Source organism: Mobula hypostoma, chromosome 1, assembly GCF_963921235.1.
Source record: "Mobula hypostoma chromosome 1, sMobHyp1.1, whole genome shotgun sequence".
In the NCBI taxonomy this organism is placed as follows: domain Eukaryota; kingdom Metazoa; phylum Chordata; class Chondrichthyes; order Myliobatiformes; family Myliobatidae; genus Mobula; species Mobula hypostoma.
The window spans coordinates 94,775,450-94,801,157 of NC_086097.1; the positions used below are offsets into that span (position 1 = coordinate 94,775,450).

At 44.9% G+C, this 25,708-nt stretch overlaps 1 long non-coding RNA gene across 1 annotated transcript in view; it reads left to right on the forward strand.

Annotated features, from left to right (window-relative positions):
• The first annotated feature begins 16,257 nt into the window (after positions 1 to 16,257).
• LOC134349075 (uncharacterized) overlaps positions 16,258 to 25,708 on the forward strand; it is a 30,457-nt gene continuing 21,006 nt past the window's right edge. The window contains exon 1 of the long non-coding RNA XR_010018581.1: positions 16,258 to 16,422. This is a non-coding gene — a long non-coding RNA (uncharacterized LOC134349075). The remainder of the gene's footprint in view (positions 16,423 to 25,708) is intronic.

Sequence of the window (25,708 nt, forward strand, 5' to 3'; positions counted from 1 at the left end):
CTATCAATCTCTGTCTTAAATACACCCAATGACCTGGCCTCCACAGCTGCATATGGCAACAAACTCACCACCTTTGGCTAAAGAAATTTCTCTCCATCTCTGTTTTGAAAGGGCGCCCCTCTGTCCTGAGGCTGTGCCCTCTTGTCCTAGACTCTCCCACCATGGGAAACATCCTTTCTACTCTGTCTAGGCCTTTCAACATTTGAAAGGTTTCAATGAGATCTCCCCTCATCCTTCTGACTTCCAGCGAGTACAGACCTGCAAGTTAACCTTTAAGGTGTTCTGCACAAGGACTCCCAAGGCCCTTTGCATCTCAGATTTTTGGATTTTCTCCCCATTTAGAAAATAGTCTGCATATTTATTTCTACTACCAAAGTGTATGACCATGCATTTTCCAACATTGAATTTCATTTGCCACTTTCTTGCCCATTCTCTTAATCTGCCTAAGCCCTTCTGCACCCTACCTGTTTCCTCAACACTACCTGTCCATCTACCAATCTTTGTATCATCTGCAAACTTGGCAACAAAGCCATCTATTCCATCATCTAAATCATTTATATACAGCATAAAAAGAAGCGCTCCCAACACCGACCCCTACAGAACGCCACTAGTCACTGGCAGCCAACCAGAAAAGGATCCTTTTATTCCCATTCCCTGCCTCCTACTAATCAGCCAACGCTCTAAACATGTTCGTAAATTTCCTGTAATACCATGGGCTCTTGGTAAGCAGCCTCATGTGTGGCACCTTGTCAAAAGTCTTCTGAAAGTCCAAATATACAACATCCACTACATCCCCTTTATCTATCCTACTTGCAATCTCCTCAAAGAATTCCAACAGGTTAGTCAGGCAGGATTTTCCCTGAAGGAAACCATGCTGACTTTGTACTATATTGCCCTGTGTCGCCAAGTACTCCATAACCTCATCCTTAACAATTGACTCTAACATCTTCCCAGCCACTGAGGTCAGGCTAACTGGTCTATAATTTCCTTTCTGCTGCCTTCCTCCTTTCTTAAAGAGTGGAGTGACATTTGCAATTTTCAAGTCCTCTGGTGCCATGCCAGAGTCCAATGATTTTTGAAAAATCAGTTCTAATGCCACCACAATCTCTAACGCTACCTCTTTCAGAACCCTAGGGTGCAGTTCATCTGGTCCAGGGGACTTACTTTAGGTCTCTCAGCTTTTTGAGCACATTCTCTCTTGTAATAGTAACTGCACCCACTTCTCTTCCTTCACACACTACAACATCAGGCACACTGCTAGTGTCTTCCACAGTGAAGACTAATGCAAAATACTCATTTAGTTCATCAGGCATCTCCTTGCCCCCTGTTATTATTTCTCCTGCCTCATTTTCTAGTGGCCCTATGTCCACTCTCATTTCTCTTTTATTTTTAACATACTTAAAAAAACTTTTACTATCCACTTTGATATTAATTTGCTAGCTTGCTTTCATATTTCATCTTTTCCCTTCTAATGATTTTTTTAGTTACTCTCTGTAGGTTTTTAAAAACTTCCCAATTCCCTATCTTCCCAAGAATTTTTGCTTTGTTGTATGCCCTTTCTTTTGCTTTTACAATAGCTTTGACTTCCCTTGTCAGCCATGGTTGTACTATTTTACCATTTGAGTATTTCTTCATCTTTGGAACACCTATCCTGCACCTTCCTCATTTTTCCCAGAAACGCACACCACTGCTTCTCTGCTGACATCCCTGCCAGCAGCTCCTTCCAATTTACTTTCTCACACCACTGTAATTTCCCTTACTCCACTGAAATACTGCTACATTAGACTTTACTTTCACCCTGTCAAATTTCAAGTTGAACTCAATCATATCGTGATCACTGCCTCCTAAGGGTTCTTTTACCTTAAGCTCCCTAATCGCCTCTGGTTCATTACATAACACCCAATCCTGCATAGCTGATTCCCTCTTGGGCTCAATGACAAACTGGTCTAAAAAGCTATCTCTTAGGCATTCAACGAACTCACTCTCTTGAGGTCCATTACCAACCTGATTTTCCCAAACGACCTGCATGTTAAAATTACCCATGACTACCATAACATTGCCCTTTTGGCTTGCCTTTTCTAATTCCTGTTGTGAGCTGTGGTCCACCTCCCAGCCACGGTTGGGAGGCCCGGATATAACTTATTGGAAGGTAGGGCAAGATGGTGAAAAGGAGAGATGCAGTCAGGACCTCAGCCTATGGGAGACCTGAGGAGGAAAGAAGAACTGGCAAACAGTGTGGGAATTAGCAAAGAATGTTTATTCCTTGCTTGTTTGGCTCACTGAGATAGAACTAGGGAAATCTGAGAATGGGCAATAATTCTGGATGGCACCTGCAGAGGCAATGTTGAAGGTTGATGAGTTTGCATCATGATTCAGATAAATTAGCGATGGAAAGGGGCTCTGTCCTGAAGAGAAATTGGGGAGGCATGGAGATTGTCAAAGGCATGGCCTATGATAAGGTGGGGACCAGGAGAGAGGGATTACTGAGGGGTGAGTGCTGACAAGTTGGCAAGGGCTGGAGAATAACAATAGTTGTGCCTGCTGAGGTAAAGATAAGAGCAAGTGAAATCACAGCAGGTTACAGCAAGAGTAGTTCAATGTATACAGTATACAACCTGAAATTCTTACTCTTTGCAGACAACCACAGAACAGAAAAAAAGAATGAATGAATGACAGATATGTCAGAGCTCCAAAGCCCCCTCCCAAGCACAAACAGCAGCAAAAGCATCAACCCTCAACCTCCTCTCCCCCCCCCCACTGGCTCCAGCAAAAGCACCGAACTCTCCCCCACCCCCCATGGAAGCAATAGCAAAGCCCCCAATGAGACATGATCTAGAGTCCATCAAAAATCTGCTGTCCATCTCAGCACTTCAGTATCTCAGACAGGACTTCTCTCACCGGTGAGGGAGAGAGAGATATCACTTCTGCAGCAACCAGTGTGGGAGGGCAGCAACTCACTGTTTCGATGTTACTGTCTGCTGCATCACTTCGAGCCCCTGACTTGAGGACTGCCAGGCTTTCACTCACCGAGAGAGAGTGTACAGAGCCTTCTTCCAGCAGCAGCGCACACCGCCTGTTGCCTTGATGTTCCAGTCTCTTGCAACGCTTTAGTTGGCTGGGTTGTCGCAGATCTTCCAGGCCATATCTGGAGATATGGAATCGCCAGGCCACATGGCGAGTCCAAGAATGAGCCCACACTGGTTGTGAAAAACCGCTGTTTGAGCAGTAGCTGACCCCAGCCACCTTGAAAAGAGAACAAAAAGCTGTTTCGCGGGTGAGTTGGAAGAAGTCGGCTGGATCTGTAAAGAATATCTGGCACCATCTTTTCCAGCTCCTAGAAAGGGAGTCATTTTGGCTCATGTAACCAATACCAGACACTCTGGCCTCACCTAATGCATTGCCCCTGGTTGTAGTCCCCTATTGCTTGAGTTACTGTATAAGGAGAGACTTTATTCCTTAGAGTGAAGCAGACTGAACAGTGACCTAATAAAGTGTTTAAAACCATGAAAGGTACAGATCGGGTGAATGCAGTCATTTTCCCAGGGAGAGGGAAACAAAACCTAATTGATTTAGGTTTTAAACAAGATGAGAATGATGTGAAAGGACATCAGAGAAAACTTCCTCATGCAGAGAGTGGGGGGTTATGCAATGAGTTACCAGAGGAAGAAGTTGAAGAAGGTGCCTAAGAGGTAATTTTTTGTATTGCACTGTACTGCTGTCACAAAAAAAACAAATCTCATGACATATGTGAGTGCTGATAAATCTGATTCTGATCTGGGTCTCTATTGTGGGCTGAGAGTGGGAAGGGGACAGGGAGAGGGGAGTCATGGTTGGGAAAAAGGGAAGAGAGAGGGGAGGGAGCAGGAAGCACCAGGGAGACAGTCTGTAATGATCAATAAACCAGTTGTTTGGAATCAAATGACCTTGTCAGGTGTCTCAGGGCTGGGTGAGCCTGCATCCACACCACTCATCCCACTCCTGGCACTCCTTCTCTGCCACCTGTCCCACCCCCCCCCACGGCACTCCCTCCTTGCCATTTCCAACAGCCTTTACTCCCACATGATTTACAAACTTGTTCTCCTGTTCACGTTGGCACCGTAGTTGTTGTATATGTGTCACACACACACACACACACACACACACACACAGAGTTAGCTGCTCACCTGTTCTCCTGGACCTGCTCTGCCAGTCAGCAATGTCACAAATAATCCCAATCCCCATTCACTCATACGTGTTCAGAAGCCATAAATCTGTGCATGACAGCCATGAATGGGAGCCACATGCTCTGGTTTGTTTGGGTGAGCTGGGAGAGGCTTGTGTGAAGCATAAAACACCAGCATGCCAAAGCTAAAAAATTAGCTTCATTTGTCACATCTACATCAAAACATACAGTGAGAAACTTTGTTCATGTCAATGACCAACACAGTCCAAATGTGTGCAGGGGGCAGCCTGTGAGGTCACCATACGTCCAGCACCAACATAACTTAGCGACTCATCCTAGTCAGCACATCTTGGGAACATGGAAGGAAACTCTGATGAAACCTATGCAGTGACGGGGAGAACGTACATTCAGCGGGTAGAATTGATCAACAATCACTGGCTCTGTAAGGTTTTACACTGGCTGCCATGCTGCTTTGCTGTCTGGTAGTGAGTGACCTCTGACGGCATTGTAATTTGTAATACTCAAATCCTACACTTGCCTGGTTCGTCAGTAGGACAAGGCACACTCACGCAGTGGTGTTGTTTCCCTAATCACAATCTTCTATGCACAAGACCTTATTCTGAGATTGAACCCTAAGACCCTTGAATAGAGAGACTGGTTAAAGAGTCTCTCAGCAGCCAGCCGGACAAACCCATGCCCTGTTTTTGGAGGGCAAGCCAATAGCTTCTGTAATCAAAGTGCAAAGCACCACAGCTGCAGAAAGACTGAAAGTGAACAGAAATGAAGAAAGTGAATGTAGGTTGAAAGTTGACTGGAGGAACACCTCCCTTCAGACAACAAGGGTGTTTGTGGGGTTCCAGTCAATTGGCCCCTTGATTCCCCAACCAAATCCCATGATGAACCAGCCGACATCGGCCGAAGGTAAGCTCAGGTAAATACCTCACCATCAACAATTTATGGAAACAGCCTTTCCAGTGTGGGTCAGGCAAGCTTTACAGACATTTTCTACCTGTAATTTTAACCTGGCTCATCACTCTCCACATCTCTCCAGCTTCAAGATTACTTTTAGGAATTTCTGTCTTTATATCACTCACCCACATAAACTATATATCACTGGACCCTGTGGTATGAGACAGAGATGCACGAGACCCTGTGCTGTGGGACAGAGAGACACTGGATCATGTGGTGTGAGAGAGTGAATTACTAGTGTCTGTGTTATGGGACAGAGAGACTCTGGATCATGCGGTGTGAGAGAGTGAATTACTAGTGTCTGTGGTGCAGGACAATGAATCTCCGAACCCCTGTGGTGTGGGACAGAGAATCACTAGATCCTGTAGGATAAAATCAATCTCGTTACACACCCCATTTGAATAGGTCCCCTGACCGATCTCTTCCTGATTATCCAGTTCACTGTAACTTGACTTAAATCAACATTTTGACAAGAGGAAAAAGCTGTCAGCGGTAATCCTTTCCAGTCTCCTGGTTCGCTATTTTACAGGCCAAATTCAGCAGCTCATGAAAAAGGGCCATCTGTTTGTCAGCGATTTGCGGGCCTCGTAACTCACTGCAGGAAGAGGTACTCAAAATAAACTGATGGAATCGCTCCCACGGCTCGGTGAAAAGCCGATCTGTCTGTATTGCACAACCCGGGAATCATGTCTCCTTGAGCACTCCCCTCTTCACTGTCCATCTTCATGCTCATCCTCACGTACTCATCTGATGCATGTCCAGTCAGTGTGTTCCTCATGCAGTCCTCCTGCCTTGACCGGGAAGTGCTGGGATTTTACTGCCACTGCCAGGGAGAAGTATTGACCTACAGGGCCCCCTACATACCCTAGAGCTTTCCCCAGTTTGTGTCCCTGTATGGTGGCAGGCTTCTCTGCCGCTCCGTCCTGATGGACATGGCTGGTCTCCTGCCTCTGCTCCTTCCACAGCCCTTCCTTCTCTTCTGGCCAATGCACTGCATCCTCTGTGGACCCCTCAGCCAGCTTCTGACTGTAGACGATGCCGGCCCCCCAGCAGTGATAGTGGGCACCCAGTTAAATAAAGAGCAGCTGGAGGAACTCGATGTGTCAGGCAGCACCCGTGGAGGGAAATGGGGAGATGATTCTTCTTCTGGACATGCAGAATAGAGGAGATTTCCCCTGTGAGTGAGATGACCTTACGCACGTGTACTGCATAAGAAGGCTGGACGGCTTCTAAAATAACAGACAGAGATTCCATTTTCAGTCTGAGTGCATGACCTATGATTCAAGGAGTGCCAAGTCTACAAACAGGCCATTCAGCACACTGTGCTAGCATCTGTGCTCCAAACAAACCCCCTTCTGCTCAAGTTAAGCCCCAGCTTGGCTGGTCTTACTTCATCGGTTGCCTCTGGTATTAATAAAGGTGTATACTGTATAAAATTTACCTGTTTTTCTGAAGCAGAAGTGAAAACTTCTGTCAATCTAAGCAAGTCTTCATTCCCGCGCTTGAGATCTCTCACAGAGCTTGGGATCGCCCCTCTTCTCTCCATTAACCAAGCCCTTGCAAGAATACGGTGAGGTAGATTGTGAGGCCATTTGAACTAGTTAAATGTCTGAGATCCTTCATTGTGTGCTCTGATGAAGTTTCTCTCTCCACGGATACTGCCTGACCTGCCGAATGTTTCCAGCAGCTTCCATTTTCATTCTGCATTTCACCCAGCTCATCCCAACACATCATCCGTGCTGAAAGACACTGGGAATTCACAGGCTTTGGTACAGAAGGAGACTATCTGGACCTTAGTGACTATGGCAGCTTGCTACCAGATCAATTCATCAGTTCCATCCACCAGCCTCATGGATGTAACAACGAAGGATGTGATCGAGGCAGAGGAATGAAAGGTGGGGGAGTAGCATTGCTTGTTAGGGAAAATATTACAGCAGTGCTTAGGCAGGACAGATTAGAGGGCTTGTCTACTGAGTCCTTATGGGTGGAGCTGAGAAACAGGAAAGGTATGGCCGCATTAGTGGGATTGTATTACAGACCACCCAATAGTCAACGAGAATTGGAAGAGCAAATCTGCAGGGAAATAGCAAGCAATAGCAGGAAACATAAAGTTGTGGTGGTAGGGGATTTTAATTTTCCATATATTGATTGGGACTCCCATACTGTTAGGGGTCTAGATGGTTTATAGTCTGTAAAATGTGTTCAGGAAAGTTTTCTAAATCAATATATAGAGGGACCAACTAGAGGGGATGCAATATTGGATGTCCTGTAAGGAAACGAGTTAGGACAAGTGACGGAAGTCTGTGCAGGGGAGCACTTTGGTTCCAGTGATCATAACACCATTAATTTCAACTTGATCATGGACAAGGATAGATCTGGTCCTAGGGTTGAGATTCTTAACTGGAAGAAGGCCAAATATGAAGAAATGAGAAAGGATCTAAAAAGCGTAGATTGGGACAGGTTGTTCTCTGGCAAGGATGTGATCGGTAGGTGGGAAGCCTTCAAAGGAGAAATTTTGAGAGTACAGAATTTGTATGTTCCTGTCAGGATTAAAGGAAAAGTGAATAGGAATAAGGAACCTTGGTTCTCAAGGGATATTGCAACTCTGATAAAGAAGAAGAGGGAGTTGTATGACATGTATAGGAAGCAGGGAGTAAATAAAGTGCTTGAGGAGTATAAGAAGTGCAAGAAAATACTTAAGAAGGAAATCAGGAGGGCTAAAAGAAGACATGAGGTTGCATTGGCATCAAAGTGAAGGATAATCCAAAGAGCTTTTCCAGGTATATTAAGAGCAAAAGGATTGTAAGGGATAAAATTGGTCCTCTTGAAGATCAGAGTGGTCGCCTATGTGCGGAACCAAAGGAAATGGGGGAGATCTTAAATAGGTTTTTGCGTCTGTATTTACTAAGGAAACTGGCATGAAGTCTATGGAATTAGGGGAAACAAGTAGTGAGATCATGGAAACTGTACAGATTGAAAAGGAGGAGGTACTTGCTGTCTTGAGGAAAATTAAAGTGGGTAAATCCCCGGGACCTGACAGAGTGTTCCCTCGGACCTTGAAGGAGACTGGTGTTGAAATTGCGGGGGCCCTAGCAGAAATATTTAAAATGTCGCCGTCTACGGGTGAAGTGCCAGAGGATTGGAGAGTAGCTCATGTTGTTCCGTTGTTTGAAAAAGGATCGAAAAGTAATCCGGGAAATTATAGGCCGGTGAGTTTAACGTCAGTAGTAGGTAAGTTATTGGAGGGAGTACTAAGAGACAGAATCTACAAGCGTTTGGATAGACAGGGACGTATTAGGGAGAGTCAACATGGCTTTGTGCATGGCAGGTCATGTTTGACCAATCTATTGGAGTTTTTTGAGGAGGTTACCAGGAAAGTGGATGAAGGGAAGGCAGTGGATATTGTCTACATGGACTTCTGTAAGGCCTTTGACAAGGTCCCACATGGGAGGTTAGTTAGGAAAATTCAGTCGCTAGGTATACATGGAGAGGTGGTAAATTGGATCAGACATTGGCTCAATGGAAGAAGTCAAAGAGTGGTAGTAGAGAATTGCTTCTCCGAGTGGAGGCCTGTGACTAGTGGTGTGCCACAGGGATCAGTGCTGGGTCCATTGTTATTTGTCATCTACATCAATGATCTGGATGATAATGTGGTAAATTGGATCAGCAAATTTGCTGATGATACAAAGATTGGAGGTGTAGTAGACAGTGAGGAAGGTTTTCAGAGCCTGCAGAGGGACTTGGACCAGCTGGAAAAATGGGCTGAAAAATGGCAGATGAAGTTTAATGCAGACAAGTGTGAGGTATTGCATGTTGGAAGGATAAACCAAGGTAGAACATACAGGGTTAATGGTAAGGCACTGAGGAGTGCAGTGGAACAGAGGGATCTGGGAATACAGATACCAAATGCCCTAAAAGTGGCGTCACAGGTAGATAGGGTCGTAAAGAGAGCTTTTGGTACATTGGCCTTTATTAATCGAAGTATTGGGTATAAGAGCTGGAATGTTATGATGAGGTTGTATAAGGCACTGGTGAGGCCAAATCTGGAGTATTGTGTTCAGTTTTTGTCACCAAATTACAGGAAGGATATAAATAAGGTTGAAAGAGTGCAGAGAAGGTTTACAAGGATGTTGCCAGGACTTGAGAAACTTAGTTACAGAGAAAGGTTGAATAGGTTAGGACTTTATTCCCTGGAGCGTAGAAGAATGAGGGGAGATTTGATAGAGGTATATAAAATTATGATGGGTATAGATAGAGTGAATGCAAGCAGGCTTTTTCCACTGAGGCTAGGGGAGAAAAAAACCAGAGGACATGGGTTAAGGGTGAGGGGGGAAAAGTTTAAAGGGAACATTAGGGGGGGCTTCTTCACACAGAGAGTGGTGGGAGTATGGAATGAGCTGCCAGACGAGGTGGTAAATGCAGGTTCTTTTTTAACATTTAAGAATAAATTGGACAGATACATGGATGGGAGGTGTATGGAGGGATATAGTCCGTGTGCAGGTCAGTGGGACTAGGCAGAAAATGGTTCGGCACAGCCAAGAAGGGCCAAAAGGCCTGTTTCTGTGCTGTAGTTTCTATGGTTCTATGGATCTAAGAGGCACAGCAGCATCCTGACTTTCTCGGAAGGTTAAGGGGATTTCGCATTTCACTGAAAACTCTGACAGGTATACTGTTGAAAATATCCTGACTGGTTATACCAAGGTCTGGCACGACAATTTGAATGTACTGTACCAGAATGTAAGAAGCTTCAGAGAGCAGTGGGCTCAATCCAATACACCGGGACACATCCCTCCCCAACACCTACAGTAGGCACAGCCCCTTGAAGGCAACATCTACAACCAAAGATCCCCACCAGCTGGAATCATCATGCAGCAAGTACAGAAGCCTGAAGTCCCATACCACCATATTCAACAACAGCTACTTCCCTTCAACCATTTGCTTCCTGAACCAACCTGTACAATCACATAAACAACGGGAATTCTGCAGATGCTCGAAATTCAAGCAACACACATCAAAGTTGCTGGTGAACGCAGCAGGCCAGGCAGCATCTCTAGGAAGAGGTACAGTCGACGTTTCAGGCCAAGACCCTTCGTCAGGATTGAAGAAAAAAACTTTTTTCTCCTGTGGACTGGAGCTAAGTGACCACAGGGACAGTGTGAGTGAAGACGAGAGACTCAGACTGACAGGAAGTAAATGTTGGGAGGCAGTTTAGCAGAGCATGGTGGCAGCCACATCAGGAGGAAAGAAAAGGCGCCTAAGAGGGTCTAGCACAAATCGACGTTGGACAATCGACACCGGGGAGTGTGTAAAAAGAGCTGGCTTTCGATCAGGACTACGATTGAGATTTTAAAAGTAAAGCTTCAAGGCAGTTTCTCTGCATTGTAGAGTGACCAATCAGCAGGAGGAATTCATTAGAAAGGGCCAATAAAATTAGCACAGGTGCAAGAGGAGTGGCCATTCTTTCGAGTGTGCGGTGTTTAAAGAGGCTTTCGTTCACCAGACTTGGATGAGGTAAAGTATCTTGTAAGTTTCTCTCTTTCTGTTCTAATTCGTTCATTCCTCATCTGTTAGGGCACAGTAGTTTAGTGAGAATGGCTCCAGGGGCAGTGTTTTGTACTGTGCTTAGGATGTGGGAAGTCTGGGCGGCCTGCAGTCTCACAGATAAACACATCTGCACCAGATGCATGGAGTTGCAGCTCCTGAGAGACCGTGTTAAGGAACTGGAGCTGCAGCTCAATGACCTTCAACTCATACGGGAGACTGAGGAGGTGATAGGCAGGAGCTACAGGGAGGTAGTCTCCCCTAGGTTGCAGGAGACAGGTAACAGGGTGACTGTCAGGAGAAGGAGGTGAAATGCACAGCCAGTGCAGAGTATCCCTGTGGCCATTCCCCTCAATAACAGTATGTAACTGTAGATACTATTGAGGGGGATGACCTACCAGGAGTGGACCACAGAGGCTGGGTCTCTGGCACTGATCTGGTGCTGTGGCTCAGAAGAGCGGAGAGAGGAAGAGGACTGCAGTGCTGGTAGGAGTTTCCCTAGTTAGAGGAGGGCCGTCTTTTTAGAACGGAGACAAGGAGGGATTTCTTTAGCCAGTGAATGGTAAATCTGGGGAATTCTTTGCCACTGGCAACTATGGAGGCCATCTTTATGTATATTTAAGACAGAGATTGATAGATTCTTGATTGATCAGGGCGTGAAGGGATGTGGGGAGAAGTCAGTATTTAAAACCTCAAGTGAACTACCTCTCCACCTCCTGAGGGAACAGATATTCTGACACAGAACACCACATCAATGTCAGACCCACACAGATAGGCACCTCTCAGTCACCATCCAGCTAACAGGAGTCACCTGTCACCCATTTCCAACTCATCACCTGCAGCCTATTTAAACCCAGCTCTCACCTACAGTCCTTGTTCACCCATCGAACCAGCCAGCCTCAACCCAGTTGCTTCTAGCCATCAGTTACCTTGTTGCCTGTGACTATAGTATCTGTTCTCTCTTGCTTTGTGGCCCTTCGTGGCTTGTTACCTTGCAGCTTATTAGTAAAGTATTGTTTACTGCTAAATCATCTCTGCTGTTTTGCTTTTGGGTCAAGCTTCCTCTGCAATTCCTGACAATCAAAGCCAGGTATGGAGGCTCCAACACATAGGGTCACAAGCGGCTGCAGGGAATTGCAAACTCTGCCAGCCCTATCAGGGGTACAACTCTCCCCACAAGTGGCTACGGAGAATTGTAGACTCAGCCAACTCTATCAGGGGTACAACTCTCCCCACAAGTGGCTACGGAGAATTGTAGACTCAGCCAACTCTATCAGGGGTACAACTCTCCCCACAAGAAGACATCTGTAAGAGGCGGTTCCCCAGGAATGCAGCATCCATCACTGAGGACATGGCCTCTTCTTATTCCTACCATCAGGGTGGAGGAACCTGCACTCAACGTTTTAAGAAGAGCTACTTCCCCTTTGCCATTGTATTTGTAAATGGTCTATAAGCCTCATTATTCCTTATTTGCATTATAAACGCTAGCATGTAAAGATATGCAGAGCTATGGCCCAGATGCAGGTCAATAGAGCTAGGCAGAATAAAAATTCAGCATAAACTAGATTAGATTAGATTATGAGGACACGCAGTCCTCTTTTATTGTCATTTAGTAATGCATGCATTAAGAAATGATACAATGTTCCTCCGGTGTGATATCACAGAAACACAAGACAGACCAAGACTGAAAAACTGACAGAAACCACATAATTATAACATATAGTTACAACAGTGCAAGCAATACCGTAATTTGATGAAGAACAGACCATGGGCATGGTAAAAAAAAAGTCTCAAAGTCTCTCAAAAATCCCATCATCTCACGCAGACGGAAGAAGGAAGAACACTCTCCCTGTCGTGAGCTTCCAGCACCGCAAACTTGCCAATGCAGCATTCTGGAAGCACCCGATCACAGTCCGACTCTGAGTCCGTCCGAAAACTTCGAGCCTCTGACCAGCCCTCCGACACCGAGCACCGAGCACCATCTCTGTCGAGCTCTTCGACCCTGACCCCAGCCCCGGCAACAGGCAATAGGCAAAGCTAAGGATTTGGGGCCTTCCCCTCTGGAGATTCTCGATCGCACAGTAACAGCGGCAGCAAACCGGGCATTTCAGAAGTTTCTCCAGATGTTCCTCCGTGCTTTTCACATCTGTCTCCATCAAATCAGGATTGTGCACGGCATCCTACTTACAAATACGATATCATTCACCAGAGAGCTGCGCGCGCTGCGTCGCGCCGCCATCTTCTCCTCCCTCCCTTTTGAAAAGAGAACACTTTGCCTTGAAGAAGGGAAGCAGGTGGAGCAGTTGTAGGAAGCAGTGTGGCTGGTGACAGACCCCCATCCAACTGATAGCAGCCCTTGTGACGAGGAGATATTTTCCCGAGGTCCCACTGGGCTCAGTGTCTACAGGACAGCTCACCCAGTTTTACACAACACGGACAGGGAGGCCATTGTGTGCTTTGTCAGTGAGGTGTATTCCACCCCCCCCACGACCCAAGGTAGGTACAGTATCTCCACACACCCCTCCCTGCATGCCTGGCATGAACACCCTTGTATATACATAGCACACACGCATGAGTGTATGCACAAACCCACACTCCTACACTTACACACACAACTCACACACACTCACACATGTGCATACATACATACACACACATATATATGCACACATGCACACAAGCACACAAACGCACATTTACTTACATACTATACACACTGATACACAGACACACATTTGCAAACACAATGACACAGAGATATACACAAATGAACATACAGACATGTGGACATCTACATATATATATATACACACACACATACACACACACACACACACACACACACAATTTGCACATATTCACACACACACATGCAAACTCTCACACATCCACAGACACTAAAACACACTTATGCAGTTGTGTGCACAGTGACAAAGATATGAACACACACACCCCCATAGAATTTCTCTGGGAATCTCGGGTGACTCCAGTAAAATGCCTTGGATGAGAGCACACCGAATCCTGTCTCATTCATTGGTCCCCGTCTAGGTCAGGATATGGACTTAACCAAGGATGTCCCTTGTTATCGGAAATGGGTGACCTGGCACTGGCCAGAAGGTGCATTCAGGGCAGTCAATGGCCACAGCCGGACTGTTAGAGAGGATGAGGTGCCAAGGGTTTGCACAAATCTCAGGGAGAAACTCGTCGACAGTTTCATCGACAAGACAACACAGCTCTGAAGGCAGCCCTGAGTGACCAGTGGATGCCTGGGCTGTTGCCAGCTTCACTTTGGCTGGAGGAAGCTGCAGGGCATGGGGTTAACCTGCACTACCTGCCCTCTGAAACCACTGGCACTCCCAGGAGTGTGGCTATGTACCTGAGCTCCACATTCCGGCTGCACTGAGGCTGCCAACTTCCCTCCTCACCCCTGTATACCCCGTGCCAGGTCCCTGGCTGGTCCATCTGCTGCTCCTTTACCTCAGTTTGAGACTGCTTCTTCTATTCATGTACTTTCAGCTCAAACCAATCTTGAGACACACAACCGATCCACTTCCTGGTCTGATAACAGTCCTCTCTTCAAACAAAGACCAGTACTTTAAATAGGACCTCAAGATGTCCCAGACCATTCAGGGATTAGACTTCATAAACATCTCCATCAGACCGCTCACACCAACGTTTCCCACTTTTGGAAAGCCTTGCAGCCCACACTACTGCCACCTTCCAAAGGACCCAGGAAGGTCCCCCACAGTGGAATCTCCCCATTTGCTCTTGGTTGTTCTCCTGACAGAAGCCAATTAACCACAAGCAAAAGCTCCTAGAAGAGCGATACAAATTTGGGGAAATGCCTGAAAAGTGCTGACCTTTCTAATGTTCCTCACCCAAGCTACATGGAAATAAACACGCAGTCCAGCACTCTCCAAACACTGGGAGCAGCTATGTAAAGAGTAAAAGGGAGGCAAGAGTAAATATTGGATTGCCGGAAAATGACACTGGAGAAGTATTAATGGAGGACGAGGAAATGGCACTCTTCACTGTGGAAGACATTAGCAGTATGCTGGAAGTTCGAGAGTGTCAGGGTACAAAAGTGAGTGTAGTTGCTATTGCTAGGGAAAAGGTGCTTGAGAAGCTGAAAGGTCTGATGGTTGATAAGTCGCCTGGACCAGATGGACTACAGTCCAGGGTTCTAAAGGAGGTAGCTGAAGAGATTGTGGAAATATTAGTAATCACCTTTCATGAATCAATAGGTTCTGACATGGCTCTGGAGGACTGGAAAATTGCAAATGTCACTCCACTTTTCAAGAAGGGAGGGAGGCAGAAGAAAGGAAATTATAGGCCATTTAGCCTGACCTCAGCGTTTGGGAAGATTTTGGAGTCAATTGTTAAGGATGTGGTTTTGGGATACAGTACTTGGAGGCACATGATAAAATCGGCCAAAGTTAGCACGTTTTCTTTAAGGGAAAATCTTGCCTGACAAATCTGTTGGAATTCTTTGAGGAGGATAGACAATAGAGAATCAATGGATGTTGTGTACTTAGAAGGCCTCAGACAAGCTGCCTCACATGAATCTGTCTAACAAGTTAAAAGACTATGGTATTAAAGGAAAGATATTAGCATGGATAGAACATTGGCTGAATGGTAGGAGACAGAGAGTGAGAAAAAATGGAGCCTTTTCTGATTGGCTGCTGGTGACTAGTGGTGTTCCACAGGGGTCTATGTTGGGACCCAATTCTTTTTACAATGTATGTCAATGATTTGGATGATGGAGTTGATGGCTTTGTGGCCAAGTTTGCAGATGATGCGAAGATAGGTGGAAGGGCAGGTAGTGTTGAGGAAGCAGGGAGGTTGAAGAAGGACTTTGACATACTAGGAGTATCATGACCAGGTTTCACCCCTTATTTTAGAAAGGATGTGCTGACATCGGAGAGGGTTCAGAGAAGGTTCATGAGAATGATTCCAGGAACGAAAGGCTTTATCATATGAGGAGGCATTGATGGCTCTGGGCCTTTACTCACTGGAATTTAGAAAAATGAAGGGGGAATCTCATTGAAACCAATCGAATGTTGAAAGGCCTCAGTAGAGTGGATGTGGAGAAGATATTTCCTATGGTGGGGGAGTTTAGAATCAGAGGGCACAACCTCAGAATAGAGGGACATCCATTTAGAATGGAAATAAGGAGGTATTTCTTTAGCCAGATGGTGTAGAATCTGTGGAATTTGTTCACAGGCTGCTGTGGGGGACAGGTTATTGGATGTATTTCAGGTGGAGGGTGAGGGGTTCTTGATCACTCAGGGTGTGGAAAGTTGCAGGGAGAAGGCAGGAGAGTAGAGTTGAGAGGGAAATGAATTAGCCATGAGGAAATGACAGAGCAGACTCGATGGGCCAAATGGCTTAATTCTGCTCTTATCTGCTATGGTCTTATGGAAATCTGAAATAAAAGCAGAAAGAGGTAGAAATAAGGTGCAAGTCGGGTAGTACTTGCAGGGAGAGAATCAATGTGTCAAGTCAATGACCTCTGACCAGCACAGAGAATTTGCAGCATTTTCTGTTTTTATTGCAAATAGGCTGCTAACAATCCAAAGCTGAAGTGAATGGGACTCTGTGGGGAAATGAAACCCACTCAGAAGGGAACAGGAGAAATAACCCAGGATATCCAGAGAGCACCAGCCTGATGCTTCATTCCTGTCTGTCTAATGAGAATATTGAGTCCTTTCAATATCACTGCCGGATTGAGACACAGGTTCATGCTACTGGTGAGTATCAATACCACTGTTTGAATATCCTGAAGTGTGCTTACATCCTGCTGGTGAAGATTAAGACGTGTGACCTGTTTTCTGGGTCGGGAAATATTGAATTTGCTGCTGACGAGAGTTGAGGCACAGTTTTGTAAGCAATTTTGTGGAACGTGATTGTCGGTGGCAAGGCCACCACATCTTGCCCAACGTCACCTCACCCCTAGAGGTCAGCTCTGTGGTCCGTGTTGGGAGGGTGCCGTCAGCAGAGTTACCACTTCACAGCTCCAGAGACTCGAGTTTGATCGTGACCGCGGGTTTTGCCTGTGTGGAGTTCACATGTTCGCCCTCTTCTTGTGAGGGATTGTTGGGTTGCTCCAGTTTCCTCGCACATCCCAAAGACAGAGAACAGAGAACATTACAGCAGGAGCAAGACCTCTGGCCCTCAATGTCGCATGGAACTAATTAAACTAGTAATTAACTACTTAACTAAGCTAATTCCTTCTGGCTATACAATGACCATATCCCTGCATTCTCTGCACATTCATATGCCCTTCTAAAGCCTCTTAAATGCCTCCATTGTATTTGCCTCCACCGCCCCCCCGGCAGCACATTCCAGGCGCTCACTCCCTTTTGTGTAAAAAAAACTGATTTCAGACACTCCCCACCCTTCGTGTAAAAAAAACTGTCCTGTTCTCCTTTTTGAACTTAGCCCCCACCTTAAATACATGTCCTCTAGTATTAGACATTTCAACCCTGGGAAATGAAATGAAATATCTTTATTGTCATTGCATAGTACAATTTGTCATGCACCAATACAGCGAAAATGAGTCTGCAACTCTTGTACTCAATGCTATAAAACAACAAATAAAATAAATAATCAATAAATAACATCAAGTAACCAGCCAGTACAACCAGCAACCATAAAACCATAAAAAAGATACCTGTCTGTTTATCTTTCTATCCACGCTTCTCATCATCGTGTAGATTTCTACCAGGTATCCCCTTAGCCTCTACCACTCAAGAGAAATTCAAGTTTGTTCATTCACTCCTTATAGGACATGCCCTCTAATCCAAGCAATGTCTTCTGCACCCTTCTCCAAAGCCTCCACATCCTTTCTATAACGGGGTGATCAGAACTGAATGCCGTCCTCCAGAGCTTTATAAGCTGCAGCATAACTTCCTGACTCTTGAATTCAATGCCTTAACAAATAAAGACAAGCATGCCGTACGCCTTCTTTACCAATCAATCTGTGCAGCCATATTGAGCATCTTCCAAAATCCCTCTGTGAAGGGTCCTGCCATGAACAGTGTACTCTCCCTTTACATGTGATCTCCTAAAGTGCAATAACTCACACTAATTGTGGTTGAAACTCCACCTGGCATTTCTCCGTCCTTATCTGCAACTGATCTACTATATGTAATGTGGCTTGGTAGGTTAACTAGCCACTGTTAACTATTCAGGGTGTGTAAGTGAGAGTTAGAATCTAGGAGAGTTTGTGGAAGTGCTGGAGAGGGTAGGTTATAGAGAATTAAGTAGCTCTGATGCTATTGCACTAAGAGATGGCATCAGCTCAATGAACCAAATAGCCTCCTTCTACTTCATAAGAAAAGAAATTTTATGTAATTTTAAAATGTGTTGAGGAAAGGAAAATTTTTAAAATGCATATGGTAAAAACCTCAAATAAAAACAGAGAATGTTGGAAACAGGGCAGTGGGGTGGAGATAGGTCTGTACAAAAGAAGGCGCAAGGGACTCCTTCCCTCGATTAGCCTGCGGCCACCTTTGGGCAAGGTGTAGCTATTGCTTAGGCCCCCCCACCTCCCCTCGCGATCAAGGTCATGTGAAGCCCTGGAAGCAGGTGGTAGATAGTAACAAAAGCAGCTGGTGCATGTCACGTCCTAGTTATATAACCACAGACACCATGCAGACAGTTTCTGAAGAGTATTGATAATTGATAATATCTTGTAAGGACACTGGCCAGAAGAAGGTAATGGCAACCACTCTGTAGAAAAATTTTCCAAGAACAATCATGGTCATGAACAGACCATGGTTGCCCACATCATACGACACAGCACATAACAAACTAAGGAATACCGGGAGCACTCAGCAGACCAGTTGTATCCGTGCAGAGAGAGACATGGTTAACATTTCAGGGGCAAGATCCTACAAGAACATGTGTTGACACCTGGAGGCAAGTGGTCCTGGTAAAATTCAAATGGTGATGCCAGAGATATGTTTGTAGTTCCGCTGGTGAGGATAGAATACATTTGTGTCCCTGCTGGTGTGATGGAGGTTATACTTGTGTCTCTGTTGTCAAGGTTCACTCAAGGGTTAATCACTGCCTATCAGGTTGGAATATGTTTATTCTTAGCTGATTTGGTATTGAAGCTTTTTGAAAATATCCTTCTGAATATCAATTCCTTTGTTTTCTCTATGGTTTCTAAATTGCCCGGCAACAAAATAGGTTTATTAAAACCCAAAAATTTATGGCGCTGCACTGCAATCTACAAAAACACACCAGAAATATGCTCAACAAATATGGGACTTGCCGTTGGCCAAATCAGCTTAGATAAACATTACATTAAATAAAGTGTGATACAGATCGAGATCATCTCTGCACTCACATTGAGTGAGAAAGAGAGAGGACCGGTGGGAGTGATGGGGGAGCAGAGAAGGAGTTAATACAAGGATGAGGGTGAAGGAGAAGAGGGGAGAGAGTAGAGGTTAAAACTGAGATCAAGGCGTTTAGATGGGGTGGAGTTTGTTCGGTGTGTTCAGAAAGGTTTCCTAACGCAATGTGTGGATAAATCAACTAGAGGAGAGACTGTACTTGATCTGGTATTGGGAAATGAACCTGGTCAGGTGTCAGATCTCTCGGTGGGAGAGCATTTTGGAGGTAGTGATCACAACTCTATCTCCTTTACCACAGCACTGGAGAGGGATAGGAGCAGACAATTTGGGAAAATACTTAATTGGGTAGGGGGAAATATGATGCTATCAGACAGGAACTTGGGAACATAAATAGGGAGTAGATGTTCTCAGGGAAATGCACAGCAGAAATGTGGAAAATGTTCAGGGACCATTTGCATGGAGTTCTGCATAGGTATGTTCCATTGAGGCAGGGAAAGGATGGTAGGGGAAAAGAACTGTGGTGTACAAAGGATGTAGAAAATCTAGTTAAGCAGAAAAGAAAAGCTTCCGAAAGTTTCAAGAAACTAGGTACTCTAGAGTTCTAGATAATTACAAGGGTGCCAGGAAGGAGCTCACGAATGAAATTAGGAGAGCTAGAAGGGGCCTAGAGAAGTTCTAGGCAAGTAGGATTAAGGAAAATGCCGAGGCATTCTACAAGTATGTGAAGAGCAAGAGGATGAGCCATGTGAGAATAGGACCAATCAGGTGCGATAGTGGAAGCATGTGCATGGAGCCAGAGGAGGTAGAGGTGGTACTTAATGAATACTTCGCTTCAGTATTCACCAGTGAAAAGAACCTTGACAATTGCGGGGATGACTCACAATGGACTGAAACGCTTAGTGTAAAGACATTAAGAAAGAGGATGCATTGGAGCTTTTGAAAGATATTAAGTTAGATAAATTGCTGGGACCTGACAAGATATACCCCAGGCTACTGTGGGAAGCGAGGGAGGAGATTGCTGAGCCTCTGGTGATGATCTTTGCATCATCAATAGGGATGGGAGAAGTACCAGAGGATTGGATGGTTGCACATGTTGTTCCCTTGTTCAAGAAAGGGAATAGAGATAACTCAGGAAATTATAGACCAATGAGTCTTACTTCAGTGGTGGGCAAGTTGTTGGAGAAGATCCTGAGAGGCAAGATTTATGAGCATTTGGAAAGATATAATCGGATTAGGGATAGTCAGCATAAGCCTAATTGAGTCTTTGAGAATGTAACAAAGCACATTGATGAAGGTAGAGCAGTGGATATAGTGCGTATGGATTTCAGTAAGGCATTTGATAAGCCTTATATCAGAGGCATTGATCATGTGGATAGCCAGAGACTTTTTCCCAAGGCTGATAAGGTTCCCCATGCAAGGCTCATGCAGCAAGTAAGGAGGCATGGAATCCAAGGAGACCTTGCTTTGTGGATCCAGTATTGGCTTGCCCACAGAAGGCAAAGGGTGGTTGTAGATGGGTCATATTCTGCATGGAGGACGGTGACCAGTAGTGTTCCACAGGGATCTGTTCTGGGATACCTCCTCTTTGTGATTTTTATAAATGACCTGGATGAGGAAGTAGAAGGGTGGTTTGGTAAGTTTGCTGATGACACAAAGGTTGGGGATGTTGTGGATAATCTGGAGGGTTGTCAGAGGTTACAGTGAAACATTGATAGGATGCAGAACTGGGCTGAGAAGTGGCAGATGGAATTCAACCCAGATAAGTGTGAAGTGGTTCATTCGGTGGGTCAAATTTGAAGACAGAATATAATATTAATGGTCTGACTCTTGGCAGTGCAGAGGATCAGTGAGATCTTGGGGTCCATGTCTATTTGACACTCAAGCTGCTGCACAGGTTGACAGTGTTAAGAAGGCATATGGTGTGTTGGCATTCATCAACTGTGGGATTGAGTTCAAGAGCCGTGCGGTAATGTTACATCTATACAAGACCTTAGTTAGACCCCACTTGGAGTACTGTGTTCAGTTCTGGTCACCTCACCACAGGAAGGATGTGGATGCTATAGAGAGAGTGCAGAGGAGATTTACAAGGATGTTGCCTGAATTGGAGAGCGTGCCTTATGAGAATAGGTTGCGTGAACTTGGCCTTTTCTTCTTGGAGCGACGGCGGATGAAAGGTGACCTAATAGAGGTGTCTAAGATGATAGAGGCATTGATCATGTGGATAGCCAGAGACTTTTTCCCAAGGCTGAAATGGCTAACATGAGGGGGCATAGTTTTAAGGTGCTTGGAAGTCAGTGCAAGGGGGATATCAGAGATAAGTTTTTCACACAGAGAGTGGTGGGTGCGTGAAATGCACTGCCAGCAAAGGTGGTAGAGGTGGATACAATAAGGTCTTTTAAAGTGTTGCTTCCTCTGATTTATTTTTTGTTTGTGATAGACCACTTGAAGCTGAACACAAGTATAATTTCAGACTATTTGTATCACATAGGAATTTGGAGAAACAAGAAATTAATTTTTATTGAATATAATGCATTTAATTGCATAATGGTATTGTCGCTTTGCAATAATTCAACTAAGCTAAAATGTTTGTTGATGATTTTCATTTATACTCAGTGTCTGAGGCTTCTCGCTTCAGTGTCTAACAATAATTAGTCAGCATTGATGGATTCCAGTTTCCCTGACACTGTTTCTCCATGACCGCAATGTCCAGGTGAAACCTTTCACCGTGCTCGTCACTGACAGCACCAGGATTTGCAGGGAAGAAGTCTAAATGGGAATGCAGAAAATGAATCTTCAGTGACATGTTGCACTTCATGGACTTGTGTGCTTGAAATATGTTGTCAACCAGCTGCACGTAGTTTGCTGCTCTGTAGTTGCCAAGAAAATTTTCAACAACATCCTTGAATGCCTTCAATGTGATTTTCTCTGGTCCCACTAGAAATTCTTCGAATTGCCTGTTATTGATGACCTGTATTGATTTGTGGACCAACAAAAATGCCTTCCTTAATCTTGGCATCAGTTTTTCTGGGAAACATCTGTCTCAAATTTTGAAACCCTTCTCGGAAATTTATAACCTTTCTAAAACTTATCCTCCGCCCTGTCTAAGCATGCCCAGGCATGCCTGGACAAGATAGAAAACTTTTCAGCTTACGTTGTGGACAACATTTTAATTGACTTAAATTATGAATTGAAATAACAAATATAGGGGATTTCAAAAAAAATGGTGCATGATAGGGAAATTTCATGGTGATTTTCATGATCAGCAGCCCACAATCCATAAGATACAGCCAAAATTATTCAGGAAGCAAAATCATTGTTATCCAGTGTTATGTTTTCAATCAGTAGTTTCTTGGGCACATCTTCTCATAATTCTGATATGACATAGTTTCATAATTCTTACAGGATTTTCAGCTCATGAAGTCTATGTTGGCCAGGAAATAAGTCCACTTATTTCCCTGTAATCTACCCCGAGATTCTGCCCTATACCTACACTCTAGGGGCAAGTTACAGTGGCCAATTAACCTGACAACTCACATGCCATTGAGAAGAAACTGGAGCACCCAGAGAGAACCAAAAGGAGAGCATGTAAACTCCACACAGATAGCATCTGAGCTCAGGACCAAATCTGGATCTCTGGAGGTGAGATGAAACTATGCTATTGTGTAACCAATCATCGAGCTCTCCCATGGGTATCCGGGCACCTGACATTTCAGTAGAGTTCTCTTAATAGCCAATATTTACGGTGCTGCTTGGGCTGTAACATTAGTAACCCAATGGGATCCAACTGCACAGCTCATCTGTTACACAGACCTTTCTCATACTTCCTTATGGCAGAAGACTGGGCAAGAACAAGAGGGAAAGACCATAGGGAACAGGAAGAGAGAAGGGGAGCTTGGGAGAAAAAGTGGAAGAGGGAGGAAGGATTGGATAAGTTGAGAAAAGAGTGAGAACTCAATGGGTAAAAGGGGGAAGGAGGGGAGAGGACCAATGGGAAAATGGGGATAAGTGAGAAAGGAAGAGAGGCAATCAGATCAAAGAAAAAGGTCAATTCTTCGTCAATGATGCCTGATCGGGAGAGGTTTTGCAGCCTATTCCTTCTGCACTGCTTTTCACCACAGGCTGTGATCATTAGACAGAGCAAAACAATCCGACACTCCAAGATGAATGTTGCGAATTCTCAGTTCTCAGTGCTAGCAACATATCTGGCAAATGGCCTCACACACCACATGGGATTCTGATGGAACCAGGTACTTATTCAACTTTTCCTTCAGAAGTCTCGTTGAATTTTCTTCCGTCACTTTATCAGACTGTGTACTCCAGGTTATAATAGTCTGCTACTCTGCAGAAGGAATTCTACTCATTTGTGTGTGATTGCCTGATTGTGCTTGTGCGTGCGTGCGTGTTTGTGCGCGTGTGTGAGCATGTGTGTGTACACATGTGTGTATCCTTTCAGGGTAGAGAATTCTGGACACCACAGAACAGGTTCTTGTGCTCCAAGTTGGAGAAAGAGCGAGACAAACATGTAGCAATGGTCACCCTTGAGATAGGTATGGGATTAACAGACCCCAGAGACTTCAGCCACTCTTGCCTGTAGAGGCAAACATCATCAGGGACCCACACCATCCTGGCCATGCCCACTTCTGAAGCCCCACACCTCAAAGTTCAACAATAGCTCCTTCCCCACTGCCACCAGGTTGTTACACTGACACAAACATTTCCAACATTATCTTGACTGTTTATTGTTCCTCTCTCTCAATATTGCATGAAGATCATTATGTTAATTCTGTTGTTTATTTTGCATGGTGTGTATGTATAATCTATGTTCATTTAAGTTTATGTTAGTTTATGATTGTCCTTGTCTTGTGACAAATGTGTTGCTGCAAAAAAAAACAACTTTTGTGGCATCTATGCCCTGTGTATGTGTGCCTATGACGAGAAGAAACTTGAAAGAATAAGATTGAAGATCTGGCTGAGTGGTGGGTCACACCAACAACCTCTTACTCAACGTCAGCAAGATCAAGGAGCTAATTATTGATTTCAGAAGAAGGAAACCGGAGGTCCATGAGCCAGATTTCATCGGGGGATCAGAGGTGAAGGTGGTCAGCAACTTCAAATTCCTTGGTGTTACCATTTCCAAGGATCAGTCCTGGGTAACTATGAAGAAAGCATGACAGTGCCACTACTTCCTTAACAGTTAGCAAAGATTCGGCATGACATCTAAAACTTTGACAGACTTCTATAGATGTGTGGTGGAGAGTATATTGACTGGCTGCAACACAACCTGGTATGAAAACACCATTGCCCTTGACTGGAAAATCCTACAAAATGTAGTGGATATGGCCCGGTCCAGCACAGGTAAAGCCCTTCCCACTGCTGAGCACATTGCATGGATCGCTGTCGCAGGAAAACAGCATCCATCATCAGAGACCCTTGCTCCCCAGGTCATGCTCTCTTCTCACTGCTGCCATCAGGAAGAAGGTACAGAAGCCTCAGGACTCAGCACCAGGTTCAGGAACAATTACCCCTCAATCATCAGGACCAAATCTTGAACCAAAGGGGATAACTTCTCTCGCCCCATCACTAAAGTGTTCCCACAACCAGTGGGCTCACTCTCAAGGTCTCTTCATCTCGTGTGTGCAGGGCATGCCCCCTTCTCACTGTTACCATCAGGAAGGAGGTACAGGAGCCTGAAGGCGCACACTCAGTGATTCAGGAACAGCTTCTTCCCCCTCTGCCATCCGATTCCTCAATGGACATTGAACCCGTGAACACTACCTCACTACTTTTTTATTTCTGTTTTTTTGCACTACTGTACTTATTTTAACTTAACTAGTTAATAGACATATCTATACTTGCTGTAATTCAGATTTTTTTCTCTGTATTTATTTATCATGTATTTCATTGAACTGCTGCTGTAAAGTTAACAAATTTCACAACGTGCACCGGAGATAATTAAACCGGATTTTGATTCTGATGATCTCAATATTTATTGCTGATTTATTTATTTTATTTTGTACCTGCAGTTTGTTGTCCACCTATTGGGTGCAGCCTTTCTTTGATTCTATTATGATTATTGGATTTACTGAATATGCCTGCAAGAAAACAGGTATCAGGGCTGTATGTGGTGACATATATGTACAAAGGGGAAGATCAGATGGGTTCACAGATTGGAAAGAGGACAGGGCCTAGTATAGGTCAACTAGGGCATCATGGTCAAGTGGGTTCTAGGACCCGTTTCCATGCTGTTTGATTCTATGACTCTGATGAGATGGAAGGAGAGACGGGAGTGACAAGACTCATTCAGAACTCACTCGCTCAGGGGCGTAACCCCCTGTATTCTGGATTTCCGCCGGAGAGAGTGAAACTGGGGGCTGCTTGCTGATCCTGGACCAGATTTTCAGATTCTCCACAATCACAGCTGTTGCAGATTATCCAATGTCCTCTCGCCCACATCCGCGTAGCATGGTTGTCTTTAACGCAGAAGAATCCAGTGAAATTCTTGACAGATGACAGAGCTTCCTCCCCGGCTCTGATTCATAGCTTGGCCTGGTGCGGTTCCATTATCCTCAGCCGCTTGCCTCCGTCCCTGAGGAGAGCATAAGCGATCTGACTGTAAGCCAGCCGCCCTCGATGGGAAGCACATTGATGGTGTGGTGTAGCAGGGCTGCAGTCA